General features: G+C 43.8%; 1 long non-coding RNA gene across 1 annotated transcript; it reads left to right on the top strand.

Moving 5' to 3' along the window:
- The first annotated feature begins 740 nt into the window (after window positions 1–740).
- On the top strand, window positions 741–9,820 carry LOC123064719 (uncharacterized). Its single transcript, XR_006430778.1, has 2 exons — window positions 741–887; window positions 9,595–9,820. It is a non-coding gene; the product is annotated as an uncharacterized lncRNA (long non-coding RNA).
- The last annotated feature ends 347 nt before the right edge of the window (window positions 9,821–10,167 follow it).

Genomic DNA, 10,167 nt, shown 5'->3' with positions numbered 1-10,167 from the left:
TTAAAGTCCCAGAGTTCTCGTTTTTCTGTTCTTGACTATGAATTCATCACCGCTAGAGCAAGATGTATTTTGTTCTAAATTTACTTGCGCTTGTGTGTTTCTTTTTCGTATAGATTAGCAGTACTATAACTTCAAATAAGCTTTTATTTCTTGCCTGGATTTATCAACTGCTACTTCTACAGAACACCCTGATTCGTCACGTGGACAAATTATCTTCGCTAGGTCCATGTATGCAATTCTCTAAGGAATGGATGCTTATGAATAATGGATACTTATACCATAGATAGACAAGTTGTTATTACAGTCCAAGTTATGGATCAGGCTATTTTGTAGAGGTAGCTGGCCATTGGTAATTCCAGCCAAGAAATTAAAATGTACCATAAATGTAATCCTAACACATGTGTGTTTTACAAGATTTATGGTAATCTATATGCAAAAAAGAAACTTGGATGAGAATGAATTTAGAAGAAAATGTATCTAGCCAGTGATGCATGAATTTGTTGGAACCGCAGCCCTCTAGCTACCTCTCCTCTCATTCGAACGGAGGTGAAAGAAGAAGAACAATGGACAAGAGAGATTTTCCGGCGGCACACGAACGCCGCCACGGGCGCACGAACGCCCCAATCCTTTTTTCTTTCCGGTGGCTACATGGCTCTTGCGGACGCACATCACAACCAATACACACAGGGCTTTTTATACCCGAGATACACACACGCACGCACCACCAGCCCGGCAACATACCCACGCACAAAGTTTTTTCGGCATCTATCTAAAGCAATCAGCGGTGGGGCGGGATTTTTGGATCGGCGATTGAGGCGATCGAGATGAGTTAGCCGTTCCCGGCTACCGTCGCCGGCGGGTCCGCCATGCCGGACCTCCTTTCCCTGGTAAGTCTCCCTTCCTTCGCCATCTCGCGGCGTCAGCCTCTCCCCGCCCCTGGGCCTTGCGCCGCCATGTCAAAGACCGACCGTGCTGCAGCGCGTGTGGAGGTTACAGGCGCCTCTGTTTTGGCTCGATGGGCGGCAACATTCCGTGCTGATCTGCACTCGGCGAAGGTTCCTTTTCATCAAGGGGAGATTGTCCTGTCTCAATCTAGCCGTCTTGCTTTACTGGATGATGAACAAGTGGTGGTTGATGCCCGGTTCCTTCGAGAGAATGAATCCATTTCCGTTGGTGATCAAGTTTCCTTCCCATGCTACATTGCCATGGCGGGAGGAAGTGTTGATCTAAGATCGTCCATGGCCTCAGACAAGGCCCTTCAACCCCCCACCACAAAGATTGTGAGAGAGAAAGTGTTGGATCAAAGCTCTGAACCTACTCTGAATGTCAACCTAGATCTAGATCTTCGTTCAAGCATGGAGTTTCAGTGTTTCATATGGCAAAAGTTCAACTCCCCTGTGGCCTTCGCTCCTGGTAGAGGAGCTCGAGAATTATTTCTCGTGGCTTCTTTCAAGCGCCACAAGCACAGACTAGATTGTTCAAATGTTAGTGAGTATCTTAGATCATGTCTGGGCGGCATTGCATTTGATTTTAGAGTTTGCTATCTGCGAGATCGATCTTTTCGATTCTCCGTCTTTTCAAAAAAAGTGAGTTTTGCAGTGAATGGCCTTAAAAGTTATGAATGTTCAGAATTCATGGTATATTTCAGCCTTTGGGGCAATGGTGGTCCTGATTTCATCAGAGAGTTCAGATTGTGGGAAGCGGAGGAGCTGCGTTCCTGGACTGTAGTAGGGAAGAAGAAGACACTTGCGTTGACAACATGACTCAGCATCGTCAGGGTTTTGGTCATAAAGGGCTGACTGGTGCAAATGGCATTCCTCTTGGTCTGCATATCAAGGATTCTCCACTCCATCGCGAAGCAGAGCAACACCGTGTCAATCTCCCTTTGTCTGCAAGTGTCAAGCGCCCATCTTTCATACACAAGCTTTCGGCTTCTGAAAAGGAGGATTTATACAAGCTATTTGTTGATGGCTTTGATTTCTTCTCCATACAGGAGTTTTTCAGGCTCACATATCCTCGCTCGATTTTGGACTACCTCAGCAAGGAAGAGGAAGCAGAGCTCAAAATTTTATTAGCTGCAAACTTATCTTCTGAAGCTATTGGGGAGTTATTCGCCCCTGACAAATCATCCACTCATGAAAAAGGTTCTACAGTGCCAGTATCTTCTGTTTTTGATCGAATTCAGCAAGACTTGGTTGCTAAGTCTGTGACAGTGGATAAAGTTAACATGCCGACAGGACGGGTTTCAGTGTTTGATAGATTAGATAGGCCTATTCTTCAGAGGAATGTCACGGCTCAGGAAGGAAAACAATCAGTTTTTGAAAGACTGGAATGGCCCAACACATCGGCTCGGCCCGGTCCTCAAGTTTTCGGGCCTGCTGCACCATCTCACCCATGGAGACGTTTGCATTGCCCAAGATGTCTACTTTTCAGCCACTCTAGACAGGGTTGTCACAATAAAATATGATGTCATCAATGTCTGAAACCAGGGCACATCAGCCGAGACTGCGAGTCTTTTTTCTCTTCAAAAGATCAGTTCCAAATCAAGCAAGTCTGGGTCCCTAAAGATCATCCCAAGACCCGTGGGCCATCTGAACAGGCGATAAATCATACAGCTTTGGACACAAATCAGACAAATCACGTTAACCATTTTAATCAGGGAGGTTTCGATTTGGACCTGAATTTGTCCCCTGGGCAAGCGCAACACAAGGCATGTCCCGATTTCAATCTTGGCCGGTCGCAAGATTTAAATGACATACCAACTACAAGTTATCCCCTGCATGATTTTTTATCCTTTTCTTTGGGTAATAATCACTCACCTGCAAACTGTTGGATGAGACGGGAGGTAAAGGCCCCAAGGAAACAGAGCCCCTTTCCCTTGCCGCTTCGCATTCTAGCCCCCTCCAGCTTGGTATTGCCGCCCCTGCTTCCTCTGTGCCGCCGCCGCACCTGCTCATGGCGGCCTATCCCGTCGATCCCACACCTTCCCTTCCAGGTAGGTACAATGCGATGGAGGTGGCTGGTTGGCCGGCATATTGCCGGTACCATGTCAGTGCGCCTGTCTCGGCGAAGCATGAGGATGTAGCCATTGCCACCATCACTCCTGCTCCTCATGCTCAAGTTCCCTTCAGTCAGGTTTGGGCTTTTCTCCGTGGTTTTCTTGAGGATCACCTGCAGTTCTCGTTGGAGATGACACAGCGCTGTCCCCTTGGTACTGCTTTTGTGCAACTAGATTCTGTCGCTGACAGGGACTGGCTTGTGGATCACAGCCCACATATGTTTCAAAATCATAGCATTAGTTTTGTCAAGCATAATGAGGGGATTAATCATCGCAGTTTTACTTATAATCAAGTCTGCTGGTTGGCTTTGCTTGCTTTTCCTGTCGATCTGTGGGAACTCCAACACATCCAGGGTGCTCTGAAAGACTTCACTAGAGTTGAAACGTGGGATAAGATGGCTAGTGACTATTCCAGGGTTGTGGTTAAAGTGCTTGTTGCGGATATTGCCTTAATCCCTCATAGTTGTATGGTCTCCACGGGCAATAAGAATCAAGCTGAATCATGGTCTGTTCCGATTATCATCTTAGGACATAACTTGTTGGGTGCCCTGCCAGCGGATGAGGAATCCACATCCTATGCCTGCCCCACAGGAGGTCCCTGCTCCCCCACCTGTGGAGCTATGGCCGGGGTGGGTACCGCAACCGTAGAACAATTAGTTTGGTTAAAATCTACAACACTTTTGGGGAATTCATGGTGAACATCATCAACTGCCTAATGCTCAGGGCCACAATGCAGTGCCCAATGATTTTCTTGAACTCAATGATCTTCAGCAGCCGCATGAATTGGATGAGATGGATTTTGAACAGTTGCAGGAAATGCTCAATCCTGTCATTCAGAATCAATTAATCCCAGGAGCTGAAGTGGTGGCTGCACCTTTTGATCTGAATCTTCCAATTGCTGACAGTGACAGTGACTTAACTGTCACAATCAGTCTTGCTTCTAGCCACTCCTCAGAAGAGGCCGCTGATAATGATGTTGTGCTACCACGGAATTTACTACCAGTCCCGATCCAGCAAGAGAACGACATGTTCATTCAGAATATTCAGCTTGGTATGGTGATTATCCAGGATCAGGTTAACTATGCTGCTCTTCCTACTCAATCGGTCCCATGTGTAACTGATCTGTCTAAGGTTCAGATCATTGAGAAAGAGGTCCCGTGGATGTCTCCACAAGATCATGTTGTTTCGCAAGATGAGTTGGTGGTCCCTTTTGCAGCACAGCAGGGCAATTTCGTTTCTAACAAAGTTCTAGTTCAACCCAGGACAGACAACGACTTTTCACAGCTAGCTTTGTCGATCTCGGTTTCCCAGGAGGGGAAAGAGCATGGGAACAATTCTTTTGTCCCATGGATTCATCTCAGACATATGTTTCTGTCCCAGCCCAGTGGGTGGATTTCTTGACAGCAAAACTGTTATCACCAGCGGATTTTGATTGGGCTAGATCCATCCTTCAGTCCAAGTTGTGGGAGATTTTTCAGCATGGTTGTTCGGCTGGTTCTCTTAGGCAATTTGTGCTTCCCACAACATGTCCAACCAGTACACCGCCGTTATGTTTTCTGCAGGCTGCTAGTCAGCAAGTTAGTAGAGGCTTCTCCACTCCTCAAGCCGCCAAGATTGCACCAGTTGTTCAGATTGAGCTGCTCAGTACTTCTCTGGTTCATGCTCGCAAGAAGAATGCTAAAACACCTATGGTTATATCAAAGGTACGACAGAGTGACAGGCTCAAGCTTCTTCATAAAGGTTACAAGGGAAAAACATGCTTTGATAAAAATTTCTTGGCTTGTTCTGCTGTGGAGCCACCCCTTAACAAGAAAATTGTGAAAAACCTTTATGATAAGTTTGGTTTGGCTGAGGATCAGCCACTGCCAAAGAAAGCAAAGAAGGCAACTAAGAAGAATGTGGATGACCCCAAGAATGCCCAGCCCAAGAAGAAGTAACGAGTGGGCCTCTGCCCTCCTGAAAAAGTTTCTTATGTTATTTTACTATTATAAGTACGCTGTCAGAAGTTTGCCTTTGAACATGATCATGTGGACGTATTATGTTATCTCTATCCTTATGTGGACCAGTTTATATGTTCAGTACCTTGGTATTTGCAAGCCTGGTCCAATCCAGGCTATGATGTATGCTTATATTTTGCATCTTCCTGGTTGTTTTGGATTTGATCCTGTGCTGTCAGCTGCTAGTGACACTTTTTCCCTATGGGATTGGGGCAGTGGTCAGTTAGAAATCGGTCCCTTCTTTTATCAAATCCAGTCAAATGAATAAACAACACTGGAAAGTATTAAACTGGAACATTAGAGGTCTTAACTCCCCGGACAAATGGCTGCATATACAGAATAAGATTTCTGAAAGTGGTTGTTCCATAGTATGTTTTCAGGACACTAAGAAGGAATCTATTGATATATCTTTTATCCAGAATTTTTGCCCCTCGCGATTTGATGCTTTTGCTTTCACACCTTCTATTGGTCAGTCTGGGGGCATTCTTACTGTTTGGAACTCTGCTCACTTCAAAGGGGAACTTTTATTTCAGAATAGCTATACAGTTTCAGTGGGTTTGCAATCTACTAAATGTGGTAGTTGTTGGACTCTAACAAATGTTTATGCTCCATGCCAAGACGACAAGAAAACAGAATTCTTGGGCTGGTTAGAGGGCATTCACATCCCAGATGATGCGGATTGGCTTTTGGTGGGAGATTTCAATCTCATTTGGAGCCCTGATGATCGAAACAAACCTGGTGGTAAAATTTCTGACATGCTGCACTTTAATGCCGTTATTAGCGAACTGGAGTTGATCGAGATCCCATTGAAAGGGAGAAAATATACTTGGAGCAACATGCAGGATAGCCCACTACTAGAGAAGCTAGACTGGGTTTTCACATCTACTGCCTGGACCATCTCTTATCCAAATACTATGGCTTTTCCTATGGCAATGACAACCTCTGATCATGTACCATGCATTATTTCTATCCAGAATTCTATGCCCAGAAGCAATGTGTTTCGGTTTGAAAATTGGTGGATGGATCATCATAGCTTCTTACCCTTGGTTGAGTCTGTCTGGAAGCAAAGTATTCACTATGCAGATGCAGCAAAGAGGATTAATGCAAAAATGAAAATCTTGAGAAAAAGTTTGAAAAACTGGGCCAAAACACTCTCCAATCTTAAAGAGGATATCTTATCACTCAATGCTCTGATTGCTATGCTGGATACTTTAGAGCAATCCAGAGATTTATACCCTTTTGAATCCTCTTTTAGATCGGCTCTCAAGCGTCACTTGGAGAAACTGCTCTCCCAGCAGAAGGAATATTGGCGGCAAAGAGGGAAGATTAAATGGGTAACCTTAGGCAGTGAAAATTCAGATTTATTTCATGCTTTAGCCTCTGTTCAGCACAGACATAACTGCATCACTTCTCTTGTTGGCTCTGATGGTGTGGAGGTTTTTGGTCATGAGACAAAGGCTAAAATACTCCATGCGGCTTTCAAAGAGAGGCTGGGACAATCCGATTCCTTTGATATTCCTGATGATCTGCTGAATCTTATACAGGCCCACAGTGACTTATCTTTCCTGGAAAACCCATTTACCAAAGATGAAATTGATGCTGTAATTACAGACTTCCCTTCTCACAAATCTCCGGGGCCGGATGGATTTAATACAGATTTTATCAAGAAGTGTTGGCCCATCATCAAGCAGGACTTTTATGACCTTTGTGATCAATTTCATAAAGGACATTTGTGTCTTCAAAGCATAAATAGTTCCTTCATCACCCTAATTCCGAAAAAAGTTGATGCATCAGGAGTCAACAACTTCCGACCAATATCACTCTTGAGTTGCACTATTAAACTCTTGACAAAGCTGCTGGCTAATCGATTGCAGTCTATTATTTTGGAATTAGTTCATACTAATCAATATGGGTTCCTCAAAACAAGGACCATCCAAGACTGTATTGCCTGGGCATATGAGTTTCTGTTTCAATGCCATAAAAGTAAGAAACCAACTATTGTGCTAAAGTTAGACTTTGAGAAAGCCTTTGATAAGATGGAACATGGTATGATTCTAGCAATTCTTAAGAGAAAAGGTTTTGGAGACACTTGGTGCTCTTGGATCAAGCAGATTCTTGGCTCTGCCACATCATCTGTTCTCCTTAATGGCATTCCTGGAGTTCAATTCTTATGCAGACGAGGGGTGAGACAGGGGGACCCCCTCTCTCCTTTGCTCTTTGTTTTGGCGGCAGATTTCCTACAAACTATTCTCAATGATGCAATGCATAGAGACCTCATTCAGCCACCCATTCGGTTTCAAACATGTCCAGATTTTCCCATTCTTCAATATGCGGACGATACTTTGATTATTATGCCTGCTTGCCCCAATCAGCTGGAACATCTCAAACACCTTCTATGCATTTTTTCTAGGGCCTCCGGTCTCAAGGTCAATTTCCAGAAATCCAACATGATTCCTATCAATGTGGCTGAGGAACAAATGCAATGTCTATCTGCTATCTTGGGTTGTGCAATTGGTAAGTTCCCGTTTACCTATTTGGGAACACCCTTAGCTTTACTAAACCAAAACTGGAGCACTTCATGTATCTCATTGAGAGGATTCAGAAGAGGCTATCCACATGCTCTCAGTATTTAAGTTATGACGGGAGACTACTTATGGTCAATGAAGTCTTTTCCTCATTGCCAACTTTTCTCATGAGCTGCTTGCTCCTCTATAAAGGTATCATTGAGCAAATTGATAAATATAGAAGGCATATTTTTTGGAGATGAAAAGACCTTGAAAAGAAAAACCCACCTTTAGCCGCATGGGATATGCTCTGTCAACCCAAGAATAAAGGTGGTTTGGGTATCTTAAATCTGTGGCTCCAAAACAAATGTTTACTAATGAAAATGGTGCATAAATTCATCAATCATGCAGACATTCCATGGGTCAATTTGGTTTGGGAAATATATTATCCAGAGGGACTCTCGCCAATTAATACTCAGACTTGCTCCTTCTGGTGGAGGGATTGTCTTAAGCTTCTACCCGATTACAAGAACCTTGCGGTCTGTTCCTTGTAGGATGGAAAATCTCTCTCCTTTTGGTCAGATATATGGGATGATCTACCCAAAAGGGAGTTATGGCCACACCTATTTTCCTTCTCACCGAATCAGAATATTTCTCTCCACAGGTTGGGCAATTTGGAAGGTTTAGTTACACACTTTCATGTTCCTTTGTCAGAAGAAGCTTATGAGCAATTTCAACAATTGGAATTACTGTTGCACAATACTGGCCTAGTTTCATAGCACGATATCTGGCAATTACCACAAGGAGCCCATGCTTACAGCGTCTCTAAGACATATAAGCTGCTAGTCACTTATCCAGAGCCCATTCCAGTCGTGAAATGGTTATGGAAAACCTGCTGTCAACTAAGGCACAAAATCTTCTACTGGCTTTTGATATTTAACAGATTAAATACGAGAGCTATGCTGCACCGGAAAAATTTGTTCATTGAGGATTACACCTGTGTTATGTGTAATCAACACTCCCTGGAAACAAGGGATCATCTCTTCTTCCAATGCCCATATGCCCAGCTCTGTTGGCAATATGTGTGCCCCTCATGGCAACCCCAGAATACAAATATTCAGGAAGAAGTGGCGCATCTCAAGCATCTTATCAATTTGCCTTTTGCTCTGGAAATCATCATTCTGGTCTCCTGGGCAATATGGCCAACGCGGAATGATTTCATTTTTAAAAAGATTCCCCCAAATCTATATACTTCCAGGCGCAAATTCAAAGAAGAGATGAAATGGCTCACTCATAGAGCATGAAGACAGGATTATTCTGGCATGGCGGATTGGGTTGCAATGTTCAGATAACTTGCTGATCCAGTTGGGTGTTTTCGCTGCTTGTTTTCCTTGTATGTATGTATGTATGTATGTATGTATATTTGTTCTTTTTTACCTTTCCTAGGTTTTCTTTTTCGTTCTGATGTATAGTTTTTTTCTCTCTTACATGGACATTTTGTATTCTTTTATTTGAAAATTAATAAAAATATGCAGCAGAGTCCTGCAGTTTCCCTCAAAAAACATACCCACGCACACACGTAGTAATCCAACCACTACTGGCCGGCTAACACGCTAACAGCCCATGCATGCATCCATATATCAACTGCCTAGACTAATTCACGTATGACTCGTATGGCTCGGCCACCACCCGCGACAACTAATCCAACTACATGCATGCACGAACAGTCACAGCACACACGACGCTGCGTCAACTGATACGCCGGTCACCACGCCGAGCCGTGGTTTACTCCTAACAGAATTCTCAGAGGCAAGGATAGAAACACGAGTCTTTTGTGACTTAAAAATGGAGGTGCTAAGTAGTAAGTTCCTAACCAGACATTCCCAGATTCTCGTCAGCCCTCCTCTCCTCTGCTCGAGTTGTTCCGTTTCTGGTTCTCGTGGAAGCGTCCTGCTCAGATTGCCAATATGTTTTGTCTTTAATGGGTGGTTTGGGTAGTACATAGTAGTACTGACAATTTTGGTTGGGGTTGTAGAGGAAGATGGCCACGCATGGGGAGCAATGGGAAGGAGAAGGTGCAGTACTCGTCCTCCGACTATTCAGTATGATCCTACAACAGGCCACAGCGGCCCGCTCTAGAGACCATCCCGGACCCGGAGCAGCATGTTTAATAATCCTCTATTGAATTCTCGCTTGTACAATTCTATTGGTAGAAAAGATGTATGGGCTTTATCTTCTACTTCCTCCGTCCCATAATGTAAGACGTTTTTTGACACTAGTGTAGTGTAAAAACACGTCTTACATTATGAGACGGAGGACAATACAATTCTGTGTTAATGAATTCTAGGGCTAATTTTTAATGTGATGTGATTATGCATTAATGGATCTTGGTTATTTTTATGTGATGCAATTATGGATCTGTGTATTCAGGTTGGATGAGTTCCTTGAGATGATTTGTTGTTCTGGGTAAATCTGCCTTAATCTTTTTGTCTCGAAGAAATACTGATCTTATAGTTTTCTGCTTGATTTTATCATTCAAATCCATGGAATGAAAAAAGCTTACCGTGAATTTTCCCCTTGGGAGGACCCATTAACTAGCGAGTATGCT

This window comes from Triticum aestivum, chromosome 3B (assembly GCF_018294505.1).
Source record: "Triticum aestivum cultivar Chinese Spring chromosome 3B, IWGSC CS RefSeq v2.1, whole genome shotgun sequence".
NCBI classification, from domain to species: Eukaryota; Viridiplantae; Streptophyta; class Magnoliopsida; order Poales; family Poaceae; genus Triticum; species Triticum aestivum.
Note: the sequence above shows the minus strand (reverse complement) of the source record. Positions and strands in the feature narration are given on the sequence as shown.